The sequence below is a fragment of the Muntiacus reevesi genome, chromosome 10 (genome assembly GCF_963930625.1).
Source record: "Muntiacus reevesi chromosome 10, mMunRee1.1, whole genome shotgun sequence".
In the NCBI taxonomy this organism is placed as follows: Eukaryota; Metazoa; Chordata; class Mammalia; order Artiodactyla; family Cervidae; genus Muntiacus; species Muntiacus reevesi.
The window spans coordinates 52,355,895-52,365,865 of NC_089258.1; the positions used below are offsets into that span (position 1 = coordinate 52,355,895).

Here is a 9,971-nt window from a genome sequence, read left to right on the forward strand (position 1 = left end):
AGTATAATATGTTTTACCACAATCTATTTATCTATGCATATATTTGTCTAGTTGCCTAATTTATCTCCATATCTCTACCAACATTTACTCATTTCTTTTTTTAAACCATGAAAGCTCAAAAACTGTCAATAATATTCTTGGCAGTATGTGAACATATATGTATTTATCCCAAATCCCCTCTAGCATTTTCACATATCAATATAGTGGTAAATACAGGCAGGTATTTACAGGTAAAGACACAAACATTAGTACTATTTTGGCATTGATGACTTTAGATATTGTATAATCAATCTCCACGGGCTGCAGTTTATGACATTGACACTGGCATAGATCTCAGCTACTTCTAAATTTTTAGAATGAATAAAATATTGGTGTTGAGATTGTGTTAAAGGTAAGGTGTTTGTTGTGTGAGTAAATGCTTAGCAATTCCAACTGGTATATGCAGTTTATTTGCCATTGCCTGTGTCATAAACATTTAAGTGGTCCTCTGCATTAAAAGTAAAACTTCTGTTTAATTCTACAGATCTTTCAATGAGGCCTTTCTTTGATGAAATTCAAATTGAGGAAAGTCCATTTGAACTCTATGCATTCAGGAAAATGTTTATGTAAATCATGCTCTATAGGATAGGAATATGATTATTTGGAGATGTATGAATTACTAGGTAACAGGTTCCATCGTGTAATGGTGAGCACTCTGGACTCTGAATTACTAGGTAACGTACATTAAATGAATGGTAATTGAGTAAACTCCGGGAGTTGGTGATGGACAGGGAGGCCTGGCATGCTACGATTCATGGGGTCACAAAGAGTTGGACACAACCGAGCAACTGAACTGAACTGAACTGCACTGAATACCTGAAAGAAGCGAAGTAAAAATTACCTCCATCTTTTTGTCTTGTTGCTAAGAGTGCAGAAGAAAAATTAACTTTTAAGAATTACTTTACTATTATAATTATAAAGTTAATATCATAACTTTATATCATTATAAAGTTATATCACAAAATTTAAAACCCAATTTAATTTCAAGCAAATTTTAAATATTCATCAACAAAATTACTTTAATGATTGCCATACCAGCACGCTGGTGTGCTGCACAATATTCAAGGGAAACCTATGGGAAATTTTTAATTTGTGGGGGAAACAATGACATCTTTAGACACCCACAAACTACTACTACTAAATGATTGTACTGAACTACTTAGTGATGAGAATTAGTAAGCAATTATTTTGGCTTAGAGATGTTTTGAAAAAATTACTAAAACGTTAATAGGGTACCATGGGCCCAGAAAATATGAGTACCTCTGTTTCAGACATGTCCTGTTTTTGTTTTATTGGAATTTACCTATAATGGAAACTATCAGGCTAATTTGCTTTTAGATTACTAATCCAGAATCTGGCATGTATATACTGAGAATTTATTTAAAGGTAACAAGAATTTAACTTGTTCTATTTTCCAAGCAGGCCTGTGTTATTAGGAAAAAAATAAAAATAAATTAATTGGTTTTCTATATTATTTTCTGTTTATTTTCTGTCATAAAAGGCTAAGAGACCAGAAATCTATTTCAACATTTTACCTATGCAAGGTATTCATTAAAATCCCTCCTCCGATAGCTCCCACTATTCTTAGGATAATCTTCCCCTTTAGCATTTTTTCCTTTTTTATCTTATATTTTTCCTATCATACATTTATCCAGATGCTGATTTGAGTTAAGGGCTATTCTTCCAGAGAGAAAATATTTCTTTACAGGATAGATTTTCACATTCAGCACTAGAGAAATAAACTAACCAAGTCTGTGACAGAGCATAGAAGTTAGAGTAATATACCCTGTCAGTGAAATTAAAATATCATCATATTATTGGATCCATCTCTAATTACAAAGATTTCTTTGGAGAACCTAATGTTTCCTTGAGAACTATCATCTCCTCTTGTACTCTCAATAAATCTCAAATGTATCTTTAGCTGCATATAATTATGTGACTTCTTAAAGTGTTTGAAACAGAATCCAGATGAATGAAGACTCTTAAAGCCTCCTGATAGAAGAGCAAAGTGCTAAGAGGGTCCCCTATGGTACCTATCATGACAACCTCTATTTTTTAAGCTGAAATTCAGCTTTTTTAGAGTAGCTACTTTTTTGTTCCATGGGGTGAAACTCAATTTGTATCACTGGCTGCTGGGCTGTAAAGGAGAATTTCAATGCCCTGTTGAGTGCTAAGTCTTCTTGTTAGTTTGTTTGCTTGTTTGCAGAATAATCTTTAGACAGACATAATGACACACGCCGTAAGATTTCCCGAACTGAACTTTTTCTTCCCTCTGGAAATGATGAGATTGGAAGAAAAAAAAAAAACATAATTAGTGTAAAACAAATGAATACAAAACAGTCAGGTCTCCTCTGAAATCAAGGATACACAGCAATCGTTACTGTAGAGTATGAACCTTGTATCCAAGAGGAGATTTATAAGCCCCTTCATGAACTGGTGGAAGAAAATTATGCTACTTAATGAGAATAAATATAACTAAAGACAGAGGATTGAGAATGATTCTTCTGGGAAGGATGGATGATTTGGAGCATCTAACTAAATTTTAAAAATCATCATCTAGTTGATTTTTATTGGTAATTAATAAACTGATATCAGTTGATATTTAATCATCTAAATTGATTCTATTTAAAAGAATCATAAAAGATTAATTGATTGGAAGAACAACAGTTTAAGGCAATACCCTGTTGTATGAAATCTATCTTTCAAAAGTTTAAAGTAAAGAAATTCACACATACATAAATAAATGATAAAATGTTAGTATCAATATAGTGAGTTGCATACACTTACATGTAGTACTTATATTTGGTTTAAGCGATGGTAAAGGAAATAAAAACTAAAGAGCCTCTTGAAGAAAGTGAGAGAGGAGAGTGAAAAAGTTGGCTTAAAACTCAATATTCAGAAAACAAAGATCATGGAAACTGGTCCCATCACTTCATGGCAAATAGATGGGGAAACAATAGAAACAGTGACAGACTTTATTTTCTTGGGCTCCAAAATCACTGCAGATGGTGACTGCAGTCATGAAATTAAAAGACGTTTGCTACTTGGAAGGAAGGTATGACTAACCTAGACAGTATATTAAAAAGCAGAGACATTACTTTGCCAACAAAGGTCCATCTAATCAAAACTATGGTTTCTCCAGTAGTCATGTGTGGATGTGAGATTGGACTATGAAGAGGGCTGAGCACCAACGAATTGATACTTTTGAACTGCGGTGTTGGAGAAGACTCTTGAGAGTCCCTTGAACTGCAAGGAGATCCAAGACATCCATGCTAAAGGAAATCAGTCCTGAATATTCATTGGAAGGACTGAGGCTAAAGCTGAAACTCCAATACTTTGGCCACCTGTTGGGAAGAACCGACTCATTTGAAAAGACTGGGATGTTGGGAAAGATTGAAGGCAGGAGGAGAAGGGGACGACAGAGGATGAGATGGTTGGATGACATCACTGACTCAATGGACATGAGTTGAGTAAACTCTGGGAGTTGGTGATGGACAAGGAGGCCTGGCATGCTGCAGTCCATGGAGTCTCAAAGAGTCAGACATGCGTGAGCAACTGAACTGAACTGAACTGAAAGGAAATAAAGCTTTTATTTTGTATTATTCTTTACTGTCCTGTGAATTTTGGAAGATGATTGATGATTTTAATATCTTACGAATTTTCACAGCAGTATGATTTTGATTCATCAACTTTAAGCTTTTTATAATATATTTACATGGATAATTACAGGCTATAAAATATAACATTACATACAAAAATTTCTTAGTGGAATTTATTTCTTAAAGCTTTCTTTGAATATCTAAGAGATATTATAAATTATACATGCCTATGTATTTATAGGGCTTCCCAGGTCACTTCACAGGGCAGTGGTAAAGAATCTGCCTGCCAATTCAGGAGACTCAGAAGATACAGTTTTGATCTCTGCATCAGGAAGATCCCCTGGAGGAGGAAATGACAGCTCACACCAGTATTATTGCCTGGAAAATTCCGTGGACAAAGGACTCTGGAGGGCCATAGTCCATGGGGTGGCAAAGAGTCAGACATGACTGAGCAACTGAGAACATGTACTTATATAAAGAAAATTTATTATTTTTGTCAAATGTTTGCCTCTATGAATATAATCTTTTCCTCTATTAAATGCTTTCAGGCTGAATTCTATTTAATCTAAAAACATATCTGTATCTGCTTTCCTCTTTTATTATTTTATTTATTGGCTATTTTACTGCTTCAAATCTGATTTTATTTACTGTTTGTTTGTTGTTCTGTTTCTCACTGACAACTATGCAGTTTTAGAATCCATCTCTTCTAACGCTAGAAGTTAGCCCATTTAAAGTCAACTTTTATAACCAATTTTTTACTTCATTGTTATCATTTTTTATTGTCTGTTTCTTTAGTGCTATATGTATTTTTCTCTATCATAGCTGTTTTTTGTTCTAGTATGCTATTCATTCTAGTTTTAGTTCAATAAAATTCTTAAAAGTCCAACAGTGCCAAGGAATAAACAAGTTTTAATTATTTTTATTCTTTATTTGAAGCAAGAAAAGTTGTTCATCAATAATCTTTGCTTTCTCCATCATATTCTTATAAATATCATCCAGTTTTATGGAATTAATTTAATATTAAGAAAGCTTAATATTACTAAGTTTACCAAAATGATAGTTTGCCTTCCATATTTTATTTTTAAGTCATAATTATATGAAGTATTATACTTTACTCCTTTATTACTATGAAATTCCTCCTTGAGTTCTGGGTATTTATTTTTTTTCTTTTGGCCATATCACCTGGCATGTGGTATCTTAGTTCCCCCACCAGAGATCAAACCCACATCGCCTACATTGGAAGACAGAGTCTTAACCACTGGATCACTGGGAAAGTCTTTTGATTAATTTTTTAAAGGCTAATGTTTGTTCTATTGGTAAAACCTGTCTCGTTTGTAAAAACCCCCCACAGAGAAAGACCAAAGAAGTAGCTATACTTTCAATTATTTTCCACCCCAAAAGCATAATAGGAATGCAAATTATTTTAGTAGTAATGACAGAATGATTGTAGGCTACAGTCTTCTGTCTTTTTGAACCTTGGAATTACATACATTCTGGTATAAATAATTATGATATTTTTGACTAATTCTGTATAAAGTTTGGTGAACAATTTTGGTTAACTGCATTTTTATTCTCTATTTCTTCTCTCTCTCTTTTCTGTCCTTTATTACATCCCCATTATCTCTATTTTCCTCTGATTTATCTATGTGTTTCCTTCGTATTCTGAATAACCAATACAGGTTCTTTATTAAAAAAAAATAAGGAAAAATTTATTTTTCTCCATCCAATATCAGTTCTGTGTGACCTCTAAATAAATGCAATTTTTCTAGCTTAGTTTATATTTCCTTTCATGTCTAATTTAATAATTGCCTCTATGTCACCCTTTCCTTTTGGCTCTCTGCTATTATTTAATAGAAACTGCTCCTACTTGCATATTTTTCTTAAGAAACCAGGCAGATATTATTATGATTTTCTAGTTTCTTTTAGAAGGTCATTGCAAAGGTTGTGTTCTTTTGACTCTATCTATTACCAGCATTTGGCACATATATAAGGTGGCTGAGAGCCCTTAAAATTGCAAAGCCAGCTACTTCCTCCTTAGAACAATATCATTTGGATGGGACTACACCTTCTTTGGGGTTTCCCAGATGGTTCAGTGGTAAAGAATCTGCCTACCAATGCAGGAGATATGGGTTCAATCCCTGGATATGGAAGATCCTCTCTAAAAGGAAAAGTCAACCCACCCCAGTATTCTTGCCTGGATAATTCCATGGGCAGAGGAGCCTAGCAGGCTAAGGTCCATGGGTTGCAAAAAGAGGCAGACACAACCTATCAGCTAAACAACACACCTTATTTAAATCTGACACTTAACAGATTTCTATATAACACAAGTGCTCTGGTGGAATTTCTATATTTTCCTGCTCTGTGAAGTTGTATTATTTAACTAGGGAGTTAGAATTTTTCTTTCAATATATTATACAGTAATGTTAAAAACCATACATACAGCACAAATACTCATTTCTCAACTATGTTTCTTTTGTACTGTTCCCCTGCTTGAATGTTAGGCATTGTAAACAAAGTAGGAATACTTCCTTTTTTCTTTAAACCAACAATCAAGACTTTACTCATACAGAATCATATAGGGATCACAGTAGCAATTTTTTATTTTTTCAATAAAGTGAATTTTTCTAAAAAATAAGTTTAGAAGATGGGAATTAATAAAGAAGAAAGCTTAGGAACATATGTGTTTAATCCAAGAATATGCTCCTCATTCCCACTTTATCAATTAAAAAAAATGTGTAATCTATAAGCTTTGCTTACATCTTCAGAGAGGCACAAAGGTGTAGTAAACAACACAAAATTTAGAATCAAGAAGTCTTTGATTAGATTTTGGAGTCTTAGAGACTTGACTTGATTCTGAATATATTTGCCATACGAATTCGGGTCAATATCTAACCTTGTTGATCTTCAATGTATTCATTGTTGCTCTCATTGAACTGTGAAGTTCTATACTAGAAAATCATGTAAGTAATTAGCAGAGTACTTAACAGTGAATTAATCTTAGCTATTATTAGCTGACACTCTTTATGCAATCTTTTACATCTTTATATATATTTTAATGGAGCATTTGAAGAACACGATATATACATTTAGTGGTTCACTGTTTTAAAAGAGAAGTTAGGAGACATGCATATGGCATGCTTTAATTTATTTGAGTAAATGATGAGACTTTTCCTTAAAGTAGGGGGTAAATAAACATATTTTTAACAATCTCAGATGCGAATTGACTTATAAACAAGTATTTAAAATGAAATTATGATTAAGCTTTAATACTGAATTAACAGGAGGAAATAAATATGGGGAATCCAGAAAATATAAATATATATCATACTTGAACTTCTGTATTTTGAATCATGAGTGTATATATGTGTGTGAGGTTGTGTATGTTGTTATAATTATGTGGGTGAGAAACACATCTAGTCTGTTGAGTTGGGGAAAGCTGAGAAAGAGTTGTAAAAGAGTTTAGGTTCTTGGAAACGAAGAATATTGAGAGGCATTAATTAAAATATGCATTATTTATCAAGAGAAAAACAACAGTAAATACTCCAACTCAAATATAGCTCAACATGCTTCAAGGTTTCATAGGTACATTTAATGTGAAGATAAAGATGTGAAATCATGTTCTGTACACATTATATTTGTAGAGATTTTATTTTTTCAATTTAGCAAATCAGTTGTGATTACTATAGGCTTCTGTTATATTTGACGGAGTTGACATAAACTGGATTGGAATGGAATTAGTTTCTCCCAAGGCTTGTGACTGAAATCTCTGTAGCTATCACCAGATATTATACTGTGCTATTTCTGATTGTTAATGAAAAAGCCATGTGGATTTCATCAGTGACAAATGTAAATTATGGTAGCATTTCAATTAAATTATTTTTTACTGAATATTAACTCTTTCTTAGAATGACTTTGGAGAAGGCAATGGCAACCCACTCCAGTACTCTTGCCTGGAAAATCCCATGGATGGAAGAGCCTGGTAGGCTGTAGTCCATGGGGTCGCAAAGAGTCCGACATGACTGAGCGACTTTACTCTCGCTTTTCACTTTCATGCATTGGAGAAGGAAATGGCAACGCACTCCGGTGTTCTTGCCTGGAGAATCTCAGGGACAGTGGGGCCTGGTGGGCTGCCGTCTATGGGGTCGCAGAGTCGGACACGACTGAAGTGACTCAGCAGCAGCAGAATGACTTTGATGTGCACATACATATATACCCATGTGAATAGTAATAAAGACTACCTTACATTTTAAATGTTAGTCACCTCCGACTCTTTGAAACCCCATGGACTGTAGCCCTCCAGGTTCCTCTGCCCATGGGATTCTCCAGACAAGAATACTGGAGTGGGTTGCCATTTCCTTCTCTAGGGGATCTTCCCAACCCAGGGATCAAAACTGTGTCTATTGCATTGCAGGCAGATTATTTGCCATCCGAGCCACCAGGAAGCTTATATCTAAGTATTAAGAATATACTTTAGGGTTTCCCCGGTGGCTCAGTGGTAAAGAATCTGCCTGCCAATGTAGGAGACACGGGTTCGATTCCTGATCCAGGAAGATCACACATGCTGCAGAGAAACAGCTCCTGAACCACAATCCCCGAGCCTGCGCTCTAGAGGACAGGAACTGCAACTACTGAAGCAAGTGCCGCAACTCCTGAAGCCTGTGCACCCCGGAGCCTGTGCCCGGCAAAGCAGTAGCCACCACGGCGAGCAGCCTACGCCCTGCAACTAGAAAGTAGCCCCTACTCTCTGCAACTAGAGGAAAGCCCATGCAGTAACGAAGATCAAGCAAAGCCAAAAGTAAATAAATAAATAACATACTGTAAACCCAATGAAGACACAGTCAAACATTCCACCTCCTGTTCTAGCCCCACCACCACAGCTGGCTGGGGGAGAATGCAAGTTTGTCTCAGAAGGACTGTCTGAGAGATAACAAGGGTCTCCAAACATAGGGAAGGAAGAAATATCACTTTGTGAAAAATCAGTTCTACACTTTTTTCCAGGCCTGGAGAAAGAACAAGGCACATGTAATAGAAGTCAACTCTCAGAGGATATCAAAAAGGGAATTTACAAGTCATTACTTGTAAAACCTGCCTTCAAATTAGCATACAATCATTTCAGCTTTCCTAAATATTGTCTTATTTTAACTTTCAAATAAAGGGAAAAGATCAAATAAGTTTTGGGGTTTGAACCTATCTATACCTTGTGAAAATTAATGCCGAATACTCACTGGCTTTGTCATACACAATAAATGAAATTTCAAAATATTTTCCACATTTGCTTTAAAAGATACGAATCAAGAGTTGGTTGTCAATTGAAGTACCTTCATGTCTCATAATGGAATTAATAACACAAATTGTTCTAAAAATGATTACAAAAACCACTCTACTGATGTAAATTGTATAGAGGAGAATAGCTTCAGGTTAGAAGAATAATGATTTGTGAGTAATACTGTAAGGAAAACAATAATAACATCCTAGAAGGAAAACTTACAGGCACACGGGGGACCCTGTGGCAAAGAAGGAGCCAAACCAATGTGGGTCTTAGAGGTGTTTCTCCACGGGGATTATTGATGACAATAACTGTTATATATTGATTTCTGCCATATCTAGCCCTTGAGTCTGGAAGTCCAGAAAAGAAACGGTTTACACTATAATTGTCATGATGACAGATAAAAATTGAAAAACAAATTCTTAACAACTTCTGGGTGGAAATTCCTTTTTACATAGTGATCATGAGTGTGCATTTCTTTTGTAACTTCAACTGTCACACAGGGCCAAAGGAAGGAAATAAACAATCTCCATACAGTGCATGGTATGGACAGACATCAATGAGGCTACTTCACATCCAGCAATTTTGTTAGTACCCTACCTGAGAAAGAAAGTTTGTTTCCAAAATGCTAATTCCACAACCCAGCTTTGGGAGGAAATCAAACACAACTGGCCAAAGGAGCTGTGACTCAGAGAAAATCTCTAGAGAAGGCATGCATCACTAATCATGCCTCAACATCCTGTTATTCAGTCAAAAATTTTGTCCCAAATATCCAATTCATAGGAAATCCCTTCATAAGAAACATAAAAATGAAGTTACTAAGCTCCCAAATTGACATTAATACCAACAGCATCAATATTAAATATATTGGAATGAAATCAAACATTCAACCCAATAAACAAATTGTGATTCCTCTACCATCCCATTGGTGCTTAGTAATGATTCAGAGCACATAGTGATTTCAACCAAAGTTTGGGTGAGTTTGCTTTTTAGTTGCTTTTTTTTCCCTTAAGTTTTTATTACTATTATGGCAAAAAAAATAAATAACTAAACTGTTAAGTTCTGCT

The 9,971-nt window shown here is 34.9% G+C and overlaps 1 pseudogene; it reads left to right on the forward strand.

Annotated features, from left to right (window-relative positions):
* Nucleotides 1-8,459: 8,459 nt before the first annotated feature.
* LOC136143913 (small nucleolar RNA SNORD22) lies at nucleotides 8,460-8,564 on the forward strand (annotated as a pseudogene).
* The last annotated feature ends 1,407 nt before the right edge of the window (nucleotides 8,565-9,971 follow it).